This window comes from Jaculus jaculus, chromosome 17 (genome assembly GCF_020740685.1).
Source record: "Jaculus jaculus isolate mJacJac1 chromosome 17, mJacJac1.mat.Y.cur, whole genome shotgun sequence".
NCBI lineage: Eukaryota > Metazoa > Chordata > Mammalia > Rodentia > Dipodidae > Jaculus > Jaculus jaculus.
Window position 1 is genome coordinate 34,408,416 of NC_059118.1, and position 15,263 is coordinate 34,423,678.

Below are 15,263 nucleotides of genomic sequence, written 5' to 3' on the forward strand. Positions count from 1 at the left end.
ATTCCAGGTCAGCCTGGACTAGAGCAAGACCCTACCTTGAAAAAAGAAAAAAGAAAAAAAAAAAAAAAAGACAATTAAATGATTTGGGAAAGACTGAAGGAAGTCTAACAGGGAAAATTATTGTTTTAAGTGTCTATTAAGAAATTAGAAAGGTTGTAAACAATTTAATGCTTCACTTTAAGGCCTTGGAAAAAGAGGAACAAAGCAAACCAAAAATAAATAGGTGGGAAAACATAATAAAGATTAGGGTGGAAATTAATGAAATAGAAACTAAAAAAAAAAAAAAAAAGAATCAATGAGAGCCCACCCAGTGGCACCCAGCTGCAGGAGCAGAAACAAGGTGAAGGGATTTTCCACTCCCATTAGCCTCCTCACAAAGTTAAGAAAGATGAATGAGAAGAAAGCAGGGTCCAGCTGAGCAGCTGCTAAAGAATACAAGCAAGACCAGCTGAGCTCGGGTAAAACTCCAGGCACTGTGCATAGCCCCACAGCCTCCAACTGTCAGGGCCACAAACATCCAGAGAACTCACACACACCCCGGCTGCCTGGCAATGAGAAAGATCAAGGTGGTCACTCAGAATTGGTGAGATTGGAAGCCATTTCAAAAGGTAACAGGCCCTACTTATACAAAGCCATATACATAGGACTGCACTGGACATGCTAATCTCTCTTTCAATGTCAGGAAAAGTTATGTATTACATTTAAATGATATATTCTTTTATATACATATATATATATATATACATACATACATACATATATACATATACATATATATATGTATGTGTATATATATATGTGCATATATATATATATATATATATATATATATATATATATATATATATAACTTCTATACTTACAGACAACAAACAATGGTATTTCCCTTCCCTCCCCCACTTTCCCCTTCATAACTCTGCTCTCTGTCATACATCCTCCCTCTCTCCATTAGTCTCTCTTATAATTTGATGTCATCACCTTTTTCTCCTATTATGAGGGTTTTGTGTGGGTATTGTTAGGCACTGAGAGGTCTTGGATATCAAGGCCAAATTCTGCCCAGACAGTTGTATGTAAGGAGTGGTACCCTTCCTTTGGTTCTTACATTCTTTCTGCTACCTCTTCCACAATGGACCCTGATCCTTGGAGGGTGTGAGATGTTTCAGTGCTGGACACTCCTCCGTCCCTTCTCAGAACTACGTTGCCTTTTGGGTCATCCCAGTGGTCATTGCCATCTGAAAAAAGGAGATTCTCTAACCAGAAGTGAGAGTAGAATTAATATATTAGTATGAACATTAAGTGCTTTCAGACCAATTTGGTGAGAGTAATACATGCATTTATCCAGACAAGAGCAGGCTTTATACCCCTAAGGCTCATGATTAAGTTTTCAGTAAAGTACCAGGCATGTATTCCCTCCCATAGAGCAGACCTTCACTCCAATTAGAGAGCAGTTGGTTTCCCTCAGAGCAGACATGCCGCTATTGCACTCATTCAGTCATTTGGCCTATCTGACCAAACTTGAGGTTTCGAGTGTCCACTGCTTTCACCACTGATGACTTCTGTCTCCCATAAGGCTGCATACAGTTGCCGGTCTCCGCTGGCAGGCAGGTAGTGCTGAGGAAGGACCAGGCCTGCTGGTTCCTCCCAAGGGGTTGAGGAAGAGGGTGGATGTTGGATAACCCAGAATCTCTCCTAGCCACTGGAGAAAAACCACACTGAGTTGGGAGTCTTGTGGAAGCAGGAACTCACAGGAACTCACAGGAACTCACTTTATTATTACAAACAGTTGCCTATATCATGTTGGGTATGAAGGTGGGGATTTTAGGATGGTGGAAGTGGTAAGGGCCAATAGTAAAGTGTGATTATGGAAATGATAATTCCAACTCCTGCACGGAAGTAGCAGGCAAGAAGCCATTAGGCGTCTTGCTGAGTCATAGATGGCCAGAGACAGGTCACCAAACTTTAGCTAGGCTCAAGAATTTCCACTAGACCTCATGCCTGGGCCTCTTAAGGCCCAACATCTCCCACTTTTGTTTTTGTAAGAACATTAGTTACCATGACCCCTGTATTTGGTTGTCCCCCTCTGGGGATCTTACCCATCACTAGGTACCATGTGTTTAGCTTGCTGAGAAGCCACTCCATGGTCTGTCTTAGGTTATCTCAGTCAGTCTGAGATCTTACTCGTCATTGGTCACAGGGAGGGTAGAGGAGGTTGCAGTGTGTCATCTGAGGAACTTAATTCCTGAGTTTCCAGCCTGTGGTAATGTATCTCATCCTGATGGAGTTTTATTGCCTCTGGCCACTGGTGAATGAATTGTGTAATTTTGTTAATTACACAAGGCCCAACAGTGAGGATAAGGAGGGGCCTACGATAAGGGAGGAGGCAGGGTAAGAAGCCATGTAAGCCCTTCCACAGTGGGCTGTTCTGGGGGTCCTGTCACCTCCTCTCCAAGTCTTCCTGGAGACTCTTAATCTTGTCCTGGATGATTCTTGATTTACTTGCATAAAAGCAGCATTTTTTTCTGTAAAAACAAGTATATGCCTCCCTTTTTGGCCGTTAGTAGGTCTAGTCCCGTCCTGTTTTGTAGGACTACCTCAGCCAGGGAATCTGGCTTCCAGGAATGATATCTACAACTGGGATTAAGGTGGCTGAGGTACAAAGGCCCATATAATTGTTGTACAGAAAGTTATAGGCCAACCCACCTCCATAAACATGAACCATTCCAGAAAGCAGGCAGCATTGAGCACTGGGCTCAGTTGTGTTAAAAGTACATAAGGAAGGATGAATGTACCCTACATCTATACTGGAATTATTAGGGGAAGGCGGGGCCCAAATGCAAGTTCCAGAGGAAACGTTGGGAAAAACTGGACGGGGATGGGGAAGGTGGCTGAGCAATTGTACTGCAAGCAGCCGGGGAGACCCAGATATTTTAGTCTCTCGCTGGTACCCAAATGGGTCTTTTTCTTTTTACAAAGTTTTCCCATGGACAAAAATGCCATGAGCTTCACATAAATTTCTATCAAAAAAACTCCTTTCTGTTACAGAGTTTTTGCACTTCAATCACTTCTCAATATAAAAGATTATCCCTAAAACTATGTTGAGATTCCATCTCACTCCTGTCAGATTGGCTACCATCATGAAAACAAATGAACATAAATGTTGGCAGGTATGTGGAAAAAGAGGAACCCTTCTACACTGCTGGTGGAATGCAATCTGGTCCAGCCATTGTGGAAATCAGTGTTGAGGTTCCTAAAACAGATAAAGATTGATCTACCATATGACCCAGCTATAGCACTCCTAGGCATATATCCTAAGGACTCATCTCATTTCCTTAGAAGTATGTGCTCAACCATGTTTATTGGTGCTTAATTTATAATAGCTGGGAAATGGAATCAGCCTAGAGGTCCCTCAACTGATGAGTGGATAATGAAGATGTAGCACATGTATACAATGGAGTTCTACTCAGTGCTAAAGAAAAATGAAGTTATGAAATTTGCAGGAAAATGGATGGATCTGGAAAGGATTATACTAAGTGAGGTAACCCAGGCCCAGAAAGCCAAGTATCACATGTTCTCCCTCATATGTAGATCCTAGCTACAGATGATTGGGCTTCAGTGTGAAAAGGAAAATAATTAGTAGCAGAGGCCAGTAAATTAAAAAGGAGATATAAAGGGAAGCAAAAGGAAGGGAGGAGGGTATTTAATAGGTTGGTATTGTATATATGTAAGTAGAATGATTGAGATGGGGAGGTAATATGATGGAGAATGGAATTTCAAAGGGAAAAGTACAGGGGGGGGGAGGGAAGGTATTACCATGGGATATTTTTTATAATCATGGAAAATGTTAATAAAAATTGTGAAAAGAAAATTTAAAAAAAGAAAGATTATCCCAAGGTTGAAAAACAAACAAACCCTTTGATCTCAGTAATATAAACATAAATATTAAGGAATGGCCAGCTCTTATCAGTAACACTGAATGTGCATAATCTTGCTTACATGTAGGTGCTAAAGTCTTGCTGTGATATGGCCCAGAGCTATGGATACAAGGCCAGCTAAATGGCTCCAGACAATTCCTTGCCCTTTTTTATTTTTTTTGAACAGGGCCCTTCTGGGCCATGGTGCAGAAAGACTGTGTCTGTCTTAGGTTGTCCTCTATGATATTTAGGCCTTACCCATCATTGGTACATGAATTCCATCATTCATGTCCTGTCTTAGGTTGACCTAACTTGAGAGAATCTTACCCGTCTTTGACTACCAGCCTCTGTAGGGGCTGTAAGATAATCTCTCAGGAAGCTGGGTTGGGTCCGTAGCTGCATCCCATGTACCTCTGCATGGATATCCATAATGGATCTCAAAAGGCATTTAACGAGTATGGGCAGCAAACACAGAATGAGCAAAAGACAAACACCTGTAGCAGTAAAGTTTCCTATCCAAGAAGTGAGAGAATTCCATCCAGGCAAGGCAGACTTAAAAGCAGATATTAAGTCATCAGCAGCTTTAGCTGCATCAAAAGTAAGATGATTATTTTGCAAAGACAAAATCTCTGAATGCAACTGAATCAGATCTAAGTAAATATTATCATTATGTCAAATATCTCTTAAATGCATTTTCCCAACACCTGTCATTATATTTTTTAGAAGTAACACAAATCCATTGAAAATCTACATGACACTCCAAACGAGTTCTAACTTTCAACCCTAGTATATAGAATGTCTAACAGGTGAAACTATCTAGGGTAAGGATCGAGCCCAAGATCTTAAAGGGAGGTACAGTTTGAACTTTCTCAGGAGCTACTTTAAGGCTGTGAGTATGAAGGATAGTTACACATTAAAAGTACAAGCCTAAAGTCAAATGGGCCTTTTTTTATCTTGAGGGAAGACACATCTAAACCCTCTCCCTGCTGTGAGGTCTGGTCCTCTCCAGGCCCCAGTCAATGGGTCCCTCCATCTTACCCAGATAGAACTGTAGGTAACAGATGAGGACTAATGTTTTTGAAAAGGGGATAATTGTTTATCTTATTTTAGAAAAATTTAAAATATTTAGGGTAAATAATGTCTTTTTTTAGTTGGTTGTGTCGGGGTAAGGATTCCCCCTTTTGTTTTTGTAATTGAGACTTGAGAGTTTGATTATGTTTTTTAATGAGAGCCTGGCCTTGGGGGTTGTATGGGATGCCTGTGGAATGTGAGATTTTCCAGGTCTGGAGAAAATCTACAAAGGTCTTGCTTACAAAGCAGGGGCCATTATCTGTTTTAATTTGATCTGGCAGCCTGAGAGTGGCAAAACATTGAAGCATATGACTAATGGTATGTTTAGACTTTTCCCTGGCATGTGCTGATGTCCAGTAGGTGCAGGAAAAGGTATCAACTGAAAGAAAAATATCAGTGAGCTCAGTCACCACAAGAGGGCGGACTTTTTCCCTGTCCTCACCTGGATCAGTCCAAGGGAGCCATGTGGCAGTCTTCCAGGAGGTGGATTGCCCACCAACTCCCAGTAGGGGAGGGCTGGGCACAAGCTGCCAGGAGGGAGGGGGAAATCTATTTAAATTACCACATTTCGCCCCTGGTTCCCAATAGATTTATAACCATCATATATTATAAATTGTACTTAGTTTAATTTTAAAGGTCCCCACAGTCTTGACCAATTTAAGATAGTAAGATCTGTAAAATTAAACAAGTTAAACACTTTCAACATATAAAGGCACAGAGTAAACATTTTTAACTGGTATAAGGCACAGCAAGGAGAGACAAACAATGTAAATTGAACCACGATAACCTAAAATTAGTCTCAGTGCCTGTAATTTTAACTTGTTTGAGGTTTTTTAGCTTAAAATCTTAAATCTCAGCCAGGCGTGGTGGTTCACACTTTTAATCCCAGCATTCGGGAGGCGGAGGTAGTAGGATTACCATGAGTTCTAGGCCACCCTTAGGCTCCATAGGGAATTCCAGGTCAGCCTAGGCTAGAGTGAAACCCTACCTCAAAAAATCAAAATAAGGGCTGGAGAGATGGCTTAGCAGTTAAGCGCTTGCCTGTGAAGCCTAAGGACCCCGGTTCGAGGCTCGGTTCCCCAGGTCCCACATTAGCCAGATGCACAAGGGGGCGCACGCATCTGGAGTTCGTTTGCAGAGGCTGGAAGCCTTGGCGCGCCCATTCTCTCTCTCTCCCTCTATCTGTCTTTCTCTCTGTCTCTGTCGCTCTCAAATAAATAAATAAAAATTTAAAAAAATCAAAATAAAACAATAACAACAACAAAAATCTTAAATATCTCAGTCCAATATCTCTAGGTAAGCACACCAGTCCATTACAAATTTAGCCTTGATTAAACTCTCTGGGCCTGGGCAGCAGCACGCAGCCAGCCCTTATGCTAGTAGCCCAGTTCCAACAAAGTCCCCTGCAGTTTTTCCTTTTCCTTAGAAAGCTCATAAGCCAAGCCTTGAAGTTTAATGCTGTCTGTATTTAGCATTTTTAGACTCTGATCTGAATAGTCCATAAAATTTGGCTTACCACTCCAGAAGACACCTTTAGTTGTATTCACAAAGTCCATGTCTATTTCTCCAAAACAAAGGTTCCAAAAGATCAACATTCACATGGTCAGGTTCATCTCAGTCCACTTATCAGATTTGCTGATCAGCACTTATCAGATCAGGTTTGCTGAGATATACTTCCACACCAGGTACAGTTATGGAGGAAGGGATATTTATTGAAGCTTACAGATCCAGGGGAAGTTCCATAATGGCAGAAAAAGCTGGCCTGCCTTCACAGGACCAAGCAGACTGAGAGAGAGAGAGAAGCACAAGCATTCAGAAATAAAAAACCTGCAGATGCAGCTTGCCAGGCCCTGCTCAGAAATACAAAAGCTGCTGGCGAACTGAAAGTGAAAGGAAAGAGAAAGGGAATGAAGAGATGTTTGACAAACAAGTACAAGTTATAGAAGCAAAGTTTAGTCCATTAAATATAAAAACTGCCTTATAACTTATGAGGGTACACTCACCTACACACCGATTGACCTCAACAAATGCTGGGTTCCCAGAGCCGTACCTTAGTTGCCAGATGCCAGGCTCCGCCAGCGGGCAGGTAGTGCTGAGGAGGGACCATGCCAGCTGGTTCCTCCCAAGGGGTTAAGGAGAAGGGAGAGCGTCGGATGACCCAAAACCTCTCCTAGTCACTGAAGAAAAACCACACTTGAGTTGGGAGTCTTGTGGAAGCAGGAACTCACAGGAACTCGCTTTATTGTTACAAATGGGTGCCTATATTAAGCTGGGGCCAAAGGCGGGGATTTTATGATGGGGGAAGAGGTAAGGGCCAACAGTAAACTGTGACTATTGAAATGATAATTCCAACTTCTGCACAGAAGTAGCAGGCAAGAAGCCATTAGGCATCTTGCTGAGTCCTTGCTGGCCAGAGACAGGTTGCCAAACTTTAGCTAGGCTCAGGAAGTTCCACTAGGTCTCACTCTTGGGCCTCTCAAGGTCCAACATACAGTGCAGCTTTTCCCAGCTTTCAGTTGGTGGGGCTACAGGGAGAAGGTTTTCTGCTCAGCACCAGCTTGATTTCTAGTGACATTGCCACTCAGGCATGTGAAGTCTTCAGTAATAGGGTCTTAGCATCTCTTTTTCACAGGAAGCTAAGGGCCTTAGCAATAGACTAAGGAGACAACAAGGACCACCCTGGTCAACAACTCACTGGAAGGTATCCCATCTCTGGCACTGAAAATTTTCTAGTAACAACCTATGGCTTCTGGATGTGCCACTATTCAAGAAAGTAGATTTTCATATGTCTTATTCAGAATATCTTGAATTTTGATTGACCCTCCCCCCACCTTTCTTTTATACAATCTCTTCCCCTGATCTTGATTAGCTCTTTACCCTCCCTGTAATCTGTTCTTCTACTTACATATATATAATACCATCCCCTTAAGACCTTCCCTTTCCTCCCTCCCTTATAGCCTTTTTCTAGCTTATGGGCCTCTGCTACTGATTTTTGGTTTAGAGCAAACACAAGACTATACATTTGTAGCTAGGATCCACATATAAGAGAGAACATGTGACTTTTGGCTTTCTGGGCCTGGGTTACCTCACTTAGTATAATCCTTCCAAGATCCTAACCCTGCAAATTTCATAATTACATTCTTTACTGCTGAATAGAACTCCATTGTGTAGATGTACCACATCTTTATTATCCATTCATCTGTGGATGGACATCTAGGCTGGTTCCTTTTCCTAGCTATCGTGAATAGAACAGCAATAAATATGGCTGTGCAATATCTCTAAGGTAGTGAGAAGAGTCATTAGGATATATGCCTAGGACTGCTATAGCTGGATCATATGGAAAATCTATTTTTAGCTGTCTCAAGAACCTCCACACTGATTTCCACAATGGCTGTACTAGATTACATATGTTGAAGTTTCCCCTTCCTTTTCCTCTAGCAATTTTAGAGTTTCAGGTTTGATATTAAGGTCCCTGATCCACTTGGATTTGACTCCTGTGAGTGGAGAAAGACAAGGATCAATTTTCATCTTTCGACATATAGAGATCCTGTTTTCCCAGCACCACTTGTTGAAGAGGCTGGCTTTTCTCCAATGGATATTTTTGGCATTTTTGTCAAAAATCAGATGGCTGTAGCTGCCTGGATTAACATCTGGGTCCTCTATTCTGGTCTATTGATCTACATGTCTGTCTTTGTGACAATATCATGCTGTTTTAATTACTATGGCTTTGTAATATAGCTTAAACTCAGGTATGGTGATACCACCAGCCTTATTTTTGTTGCTCAAAATTGTTTTGGCTAATTGAGTTTTTTTTTGTGCTTCCAAAAGGATTTTCGATTGTTTTTTTCTATTTCTGTGAAGAATGCCATTGGAATTTTAATGGGGATTGCATTAAATGTATAGATTGCTTTTGGTAAGATTGACATGTTCATAATATTGATTCTTCCAATCCAAGAACATGGGATGTCTTTCCATTTCTTTGTGTCTTTGGCAATTTCTCACTTCAGTGCTTTAAAGTTCTCATTGTAGAGATCCTTTACTTCCTTGATTAAGTTCATTACAAGGTACTATATATTTAGAGAGATTCCATACTTTCATTCTCCCCATGTTTGTTGTTAGTTTATAGGAAAGCTACTGATTTCTATGTGTTTATTTTGTATCCTGCTACATGGCTATAGGTGTTTATTAGCTCTCACAGTTTGCTGGTAGAGTTTTTAGGGTCTTTTATGTATATAATCATATCATCTGCAAATAGTGATAATTTGATCTCTTCCTTTCCAATTTGTATCCCTTTTATGAGTGTCTCTTCCCTCATTGCTATATCTAAGGCTTCCTGTACTATATTAAATAAAAGTGGGGACAGTGGACACCCTTGTTTTGTTCCTGAATTTAATGGAAAAGCTTCAGGTTTTTCACCATTTAGTATTATGTTGGTTGTAGGTTTGTCATAAACAGCTTTTATTACATTAAGATATGTTCCTTACATTCCCAATTTCTTAATACTTTTACCATGAAAGGATGTTGGACTTTGTCGAATGGCTTTTCTGCATCTATTGAAATGATCATGTGATTTTTGTCCTTCAGACCATTTATATGATGTGTTACATTTATTGATTTGCATATATTGAACCATCCCTGGGATAAAGTGAACTTGGTTGGGGTGAATAATCTTTTTGATATATTCTTGAATTGTTTGCCAATATTTTGTTCAGAATTTTTGCACTTATGTTCACGATGGAGATTGGTCTGTTCTTTTTTTTGTTTTGTCTTTGCCTGGTTTTGGTATGAGAGTGATGCTGGCTTCACAGAAGTAGTTCAGTAGAATATTTCTTTTCTGGTCTATGGAAAAGTTTGAGAAGCAGTGGTGTTAGTTCTTCCATGAAGATTTGGTAAAATTCACCAGTGAATCCCTCTGGGCCTGGGCTTTTGTTAGTTGGGAGACTTTTTATAACTGCTTGGATCTCTGTACTTGTTATAGGTCTATTTAAATGCTTTATCTCATCTTGATTTAATTTTGGTAGGTCATTTGAATCAAGGAAATCATTGATTACTTTAAGATTTTCAAACTTAGAGGTATATATATTCTTAAAGTATGTCCTTATAATTGTCTGAATTTCTTTGGTATATGTTGTAATGGTGCTTTTCATCTCTAATTTTATGAATTTTTGTCTCTTCTTTCTTCTGGTCAAATTTTCTAAGAGTTTATCAATCTTGTTTATTCTTTCAAAGAACCAACTCTGTTTCATTGATTTTTTTGGATGGTTTTATTTTTCATTTCTATTTCATTAATTTCTGCCCTAATCTTTATGATTTCTTCTTGTCTACTGATTTTTGGTTTGCCTTGTTCTTTTTCCAAGATCTTGAGGTGAAGCATTAAACTGTTTGTTTGTGAACTCTCCAATTTCTTTTTTAAAAAATATTTTGTGTATTTTTATTTATTTATTTGAGAGTGACAAAGAGGCAGTTAGAGAGAGAGAGAATGGCACACCAGGGTCTCCAGCCACTGCAAACGAGCTCCAGACATGTGCGCCCCCTTGTGCATCTGGCTAATGTGGGTCCTGGGGAACTGGACCTCAAACAAGGGTCCTTAGGCTTCACAGGCAAGCGCTTAACCACTAAGCCATCTCTCCAGCCCCCAATTTCTTAATATAGGCACTTAGAGCTATAAATTTCCTTATTAGGACTACCTTCATTGTGTCCCAAAGTTTCTGGTATGTTTTATTATCATTATCATTTTATTCTATGAATTTATTGATTTCCTTTTTGATTTCTTCAATAACTCATTGATTATTCAACAGTGTACTGTTTACTCTCCATGAACTTCTGTATGCTCTGTAGCTTTTCTTGTTGCTGATTTGCAGTTTAATCCCTTTGTGGTTAGATATGAGTACAAGGGATTGTTTCAGTTTTCCTGTATTTGTTGAGATTTGCTTTGTGTCCTAATATATGGTCTATTTTAGAGACTGTTCCATGTGCTGCTGAGAATATGTATTCTGCAGCATTTGGATGGAATGTTCTGTAGACACCTGTTAGGTCCATTTGTTCCATGACATCATTTAATTCAGATGTTTCTGTGTTTATTTTTTGCCAGGATGACTGGTCAATTGGTGAGAGTGGGGTACTGAAGTCTCCCACTACAATTGTGTTTCGTGTTCCCTGGGACCTTAATTCTAATAGAGTTTTGGATGAAACTGGGAGCCCCCATGCTAGGTGCATATATATTTAGGATTGTAATGCCCTCCTGTTGGAGTGTTCCTTTAATTAGTATAAATTTTCTCTATATATTTCTGTCAGTACATTTTCTTTGGTGTGTTTAGTAGTTTAATTATAACATGACAAAGAGAGGTTCTTTCCATGTTTTGTCTGTTTGGTGTTCTAAAAGCTTCTTGTATCTGCATTGGCATTTCTTCCCAATTTGGTAAAAATTTTCTTCTATGATTTTGTTGAAAACACCTACTAAGCCTCTGCTTAGTCTTCTCCTTCTGTTATATCCTGAATTCTTACTTTTGATCTTTTAGAGTATCCTGGATATCTAGAAATTCCCATTCATACATTCCTATCAGCTTGTCTTTCTCTTTGTTGGACTGTATTAGATCTGCCACCTGGTGTTCTAGTTTAGATATTCTGTTCTCTCCTTCATCCATTCTACTGGTGAGACTTTCCACAGAGTTTTTTTTAAATTTCATTGACTGTATTCTTCAGAGCTAGAATTTCAGCCTGGTGTTTCTTGAGTATTTCTATTTCCTTACTCATGTCTTGTAATGTCCTCTTTATTTCATTAAACTGGTTTCCTGTGTTCTCTTTCAGAAGTTTGTTTTCTTCTTTAATTTCTTTGTTTTCTTCTTTGATTCCCTTCATTTCTTCTCTGATTTCTTTGAGCAGAGATACCATCATTTTCTTGAAATCTTTCTGAGGCATTTCATCTAAAACAGTGTCATACAGCAAAGGAAACTGAGTAGAGCAAAGAGGTAACCTAAGAGGTAACAAAATGGGAGAAATATCTTTACCAGCTATATATCTGACAAAGGATTTATTTCCGATATACAAAGAACTCAAGTAACTAACAAATCAAACAACCCAATTAAATAAATGGGGTGTAGAACTAGAGAGAGCTCAAAAGAAGAAATACAGATGGCCTATAAACATCCTAAGATATGTTTTACATTTTTAGCCATCAGGGAAATGCTAATAAAACTTTGAGTTTCCATCTCACTCTTGACCAAATGGCTATCATCAAGAAAACAAACAATAAATGCTGGTGAGAATTCAGAAAAAGCAGAATCCGTCTACACTGTTGCTAAGAATGTAATCTGGCATAGCCATTATGGAAATCAGTGTGGAAGTTTGTGGGATGGCTAAAAATAGATTTACCATACACTCAGCTATACACTCCTAGCCTTGTATCCTAAGGACTTATCACACTACTTTAGATATACTTGCTCAACCATGTTTATCAACACTCTATTCACAATAGCTGGAAAATGGAACTGGCCTAGAGGTCCCTTGGCTGATGAGTGGAAAATGAAGATGTGGTACATTTACACAATGTCACTTTATTTTGCAGTAAAGAAAAATGAGCCATGTGTGGTCGCACATGCCTTTAATCTCAGCACTTGGGAGGCAGAGGTAGGAGGAGTGTCATGAGTTCAAGGCCACCCTGAGACTACATAGTGAATTCCAGGTCAGCCTGGGCTACAATGAGACCCTACCCTGAAACAACAACAACAACAACAAAAAAAAAAAACAACAAAAGAAAGAAAGAAAGAAAGAAAAGAAATATATAATTTGCAGAGAAACGGATGGACCTGGAATGGATTATACTTAGAGAAGTAACCCAGCCTCCAAAGGCCAGTTGCTGCATGTTCTCTCATATGTGGATCTTAGCTACAAATGTTTTGTCTTGTATGTGAGTTGGAATAAAATTTGGTAGCAGAGGCCAGTAAGCTATAGAGGGGCTATTAAGGAGGGAATGGTATTGTTTAAATGTAAGTAGATGAGCAGATTACTAGGGGTGGAAAGGCCTAAGTGAGGTTAGGGAATGAAATAAAGGAAGGGTGGGGGAGGGTTATTCAAAATCTAAGACATTATGAATAAGTCATATGGATATCTACTTATTTGGACAATGGTGCAGCCAGAAGCCATAAATTGTCAGTGGAAAATTTTCAGTGCCAGAGATGGGATACCATCCAGTGAGTTGTTGGCCAAGGAGGTTCCTGATGCCCCCAAAACATTACAAGCCATTTCCAAGACTCTTGGTTTCCCAGCAGGAATTGATTGTTGGACCCTATTGCTGAAGACCACATGCTTGGGCTGCAAGGTCACTGAGAAATGCTACTGGAGCTGAGCAGAGAACCTCCTCCATGTAGACCAGCTGACAGAAAGCTGGGAAAACTATGCTGCATGCAGCTCAATGGGAGAGAGAAGTCACCAGTGGAGATAAACAACAGTGGACATTGCAAGTTTTAAGTCGTGCCAGCCAAATGAGCCACTGGGTACAGTAGTGGCATGTCTGTTATGAGGGAAACCAATTGCTTTCTAATTGGACTGGAGGCTCCTCCATGGGAGGGAATACATGACTGATACTGAAACACCTGACAGGGGAAGTCATAAACCCTAGAGGTGTAATGTCTGGCTAAAATGCACATATTATGTTCACTAATCTGTCCAGTAAGCACTTCTCTTAATGTTCATACCCATATATTAATACTAGTCTCATTTTTGGTTAGGGAAGCTTCTGTTTTCAGATGGCAGTGACTTCTGAGATGACTTAAAAGGCACCATCATGCTGAGAAGTGGCAGAGGATTGCTGAGCACTAAAACATCTTTACCACACCTTTCAAGGCTCAGGGTCCATTGTAGAAGAGATGGCAGAAAGAATGTAAGAGCCAAGGGAAGGAAAGGACTCCTTATAATGTACTGTTCCAGACACAAAATGGCCTGGATAGCCATGACAGTGCCTGACACTACCTACATAAGACCATCATAATAAGAGGAAAAGATGATGACATCAAAATAAGAGAGAGATGATGGAGAGGGTGAGGGGATATGATAGGAGAGTGGAGTTGTGAAGGGGAAAGTGTGGGCAGTGATGGAGGGAATTATGGTTTATTTTCTACAATTATGGAAGTTGTCAATAAAAAAAGAAAAGCCAGATGCACAAAGTAGCACCCATGTCTAGAGTTTGTTTCCAGTGGCGGGAGGCTCTGGTGTGCTCATTTTTCTCTCTCATAAATAAATAAATTTTCTAAAAAACTGGTCTACAGGACTGAATAGAGAGTTCTCAAAAGAAGAAATACAAATGGTTTATAAATATTTTACAAAATGTTTAGCATCCTGAGGCATCAGGAAAATGAAAATTAAAACTACTTTGCAATACTATGTCACCCCAGTTAGAATTGTGAGCATCAAGAAAACAAATGACAACAAATGGTAGCAAAGATGTGGGGAAGGGACTCTTATTTACTGTCGGTGGTAGTGTGGATGTCTCACCAATCTGCAAGTAGAATGACCATATGACACCCCTGGGCACATACCCTAAAGCCTCTAAACTTGAGTCAGGGCTAGATGCCATTCCAGTGTGGCTGCCTGAGAGAGTACAAACCAGTGGAAGGTCAGCTGTGAGGTCAACATGCCACTGTTAGAAAATCTGTTTTATTTTACAGATGGCATAGAAAATGGAGCAGCGACAAGATCCATTAATAAGACAAGAAGATAAGCCAACTGCCCACCATGAAACTTGTCACTTCTATGACATCTGCCAGGGCTCAGAAGAAACTGCAGAGGAAGTGGCCACATGAATACTGTCTTACTGTTAGCCTGACAACTAACTCCAAGGTGGTGGTAACAGATATGGTGATCAGTCCAAACCTATCAAAGCAGACATCCAGAGGCTACACTACTAAATCAGACTAAATTGACAGGACTGCCATGGCTCAGGAAACATTATGGAAGAGGGGGCAGAAAGATTCTAAGAGCCACATGGTAGGTAGGAATACCCTGAGTCATATAGTCGCCACACTATCCCACAGGGGCTGACTGAGACCTTCATGATGCCACAGTGAATCCCCACTGAGGAGGACCCCCAGGAAACAGGAGCCAGGGCAAGGGGATAAAAGAGTATAACCTGTTAAAATATGTGAAGAATTAAAAACAAGAAAAAAAAAAAAACCCAAAAAACAGACTCTACACTCCACTACAGATACATCTTCATCCATGCTTATTCACAACCGTGAGGAAATAGAATTGGCCCAGATGCCCATCAACTGATGAATGGATAATGAA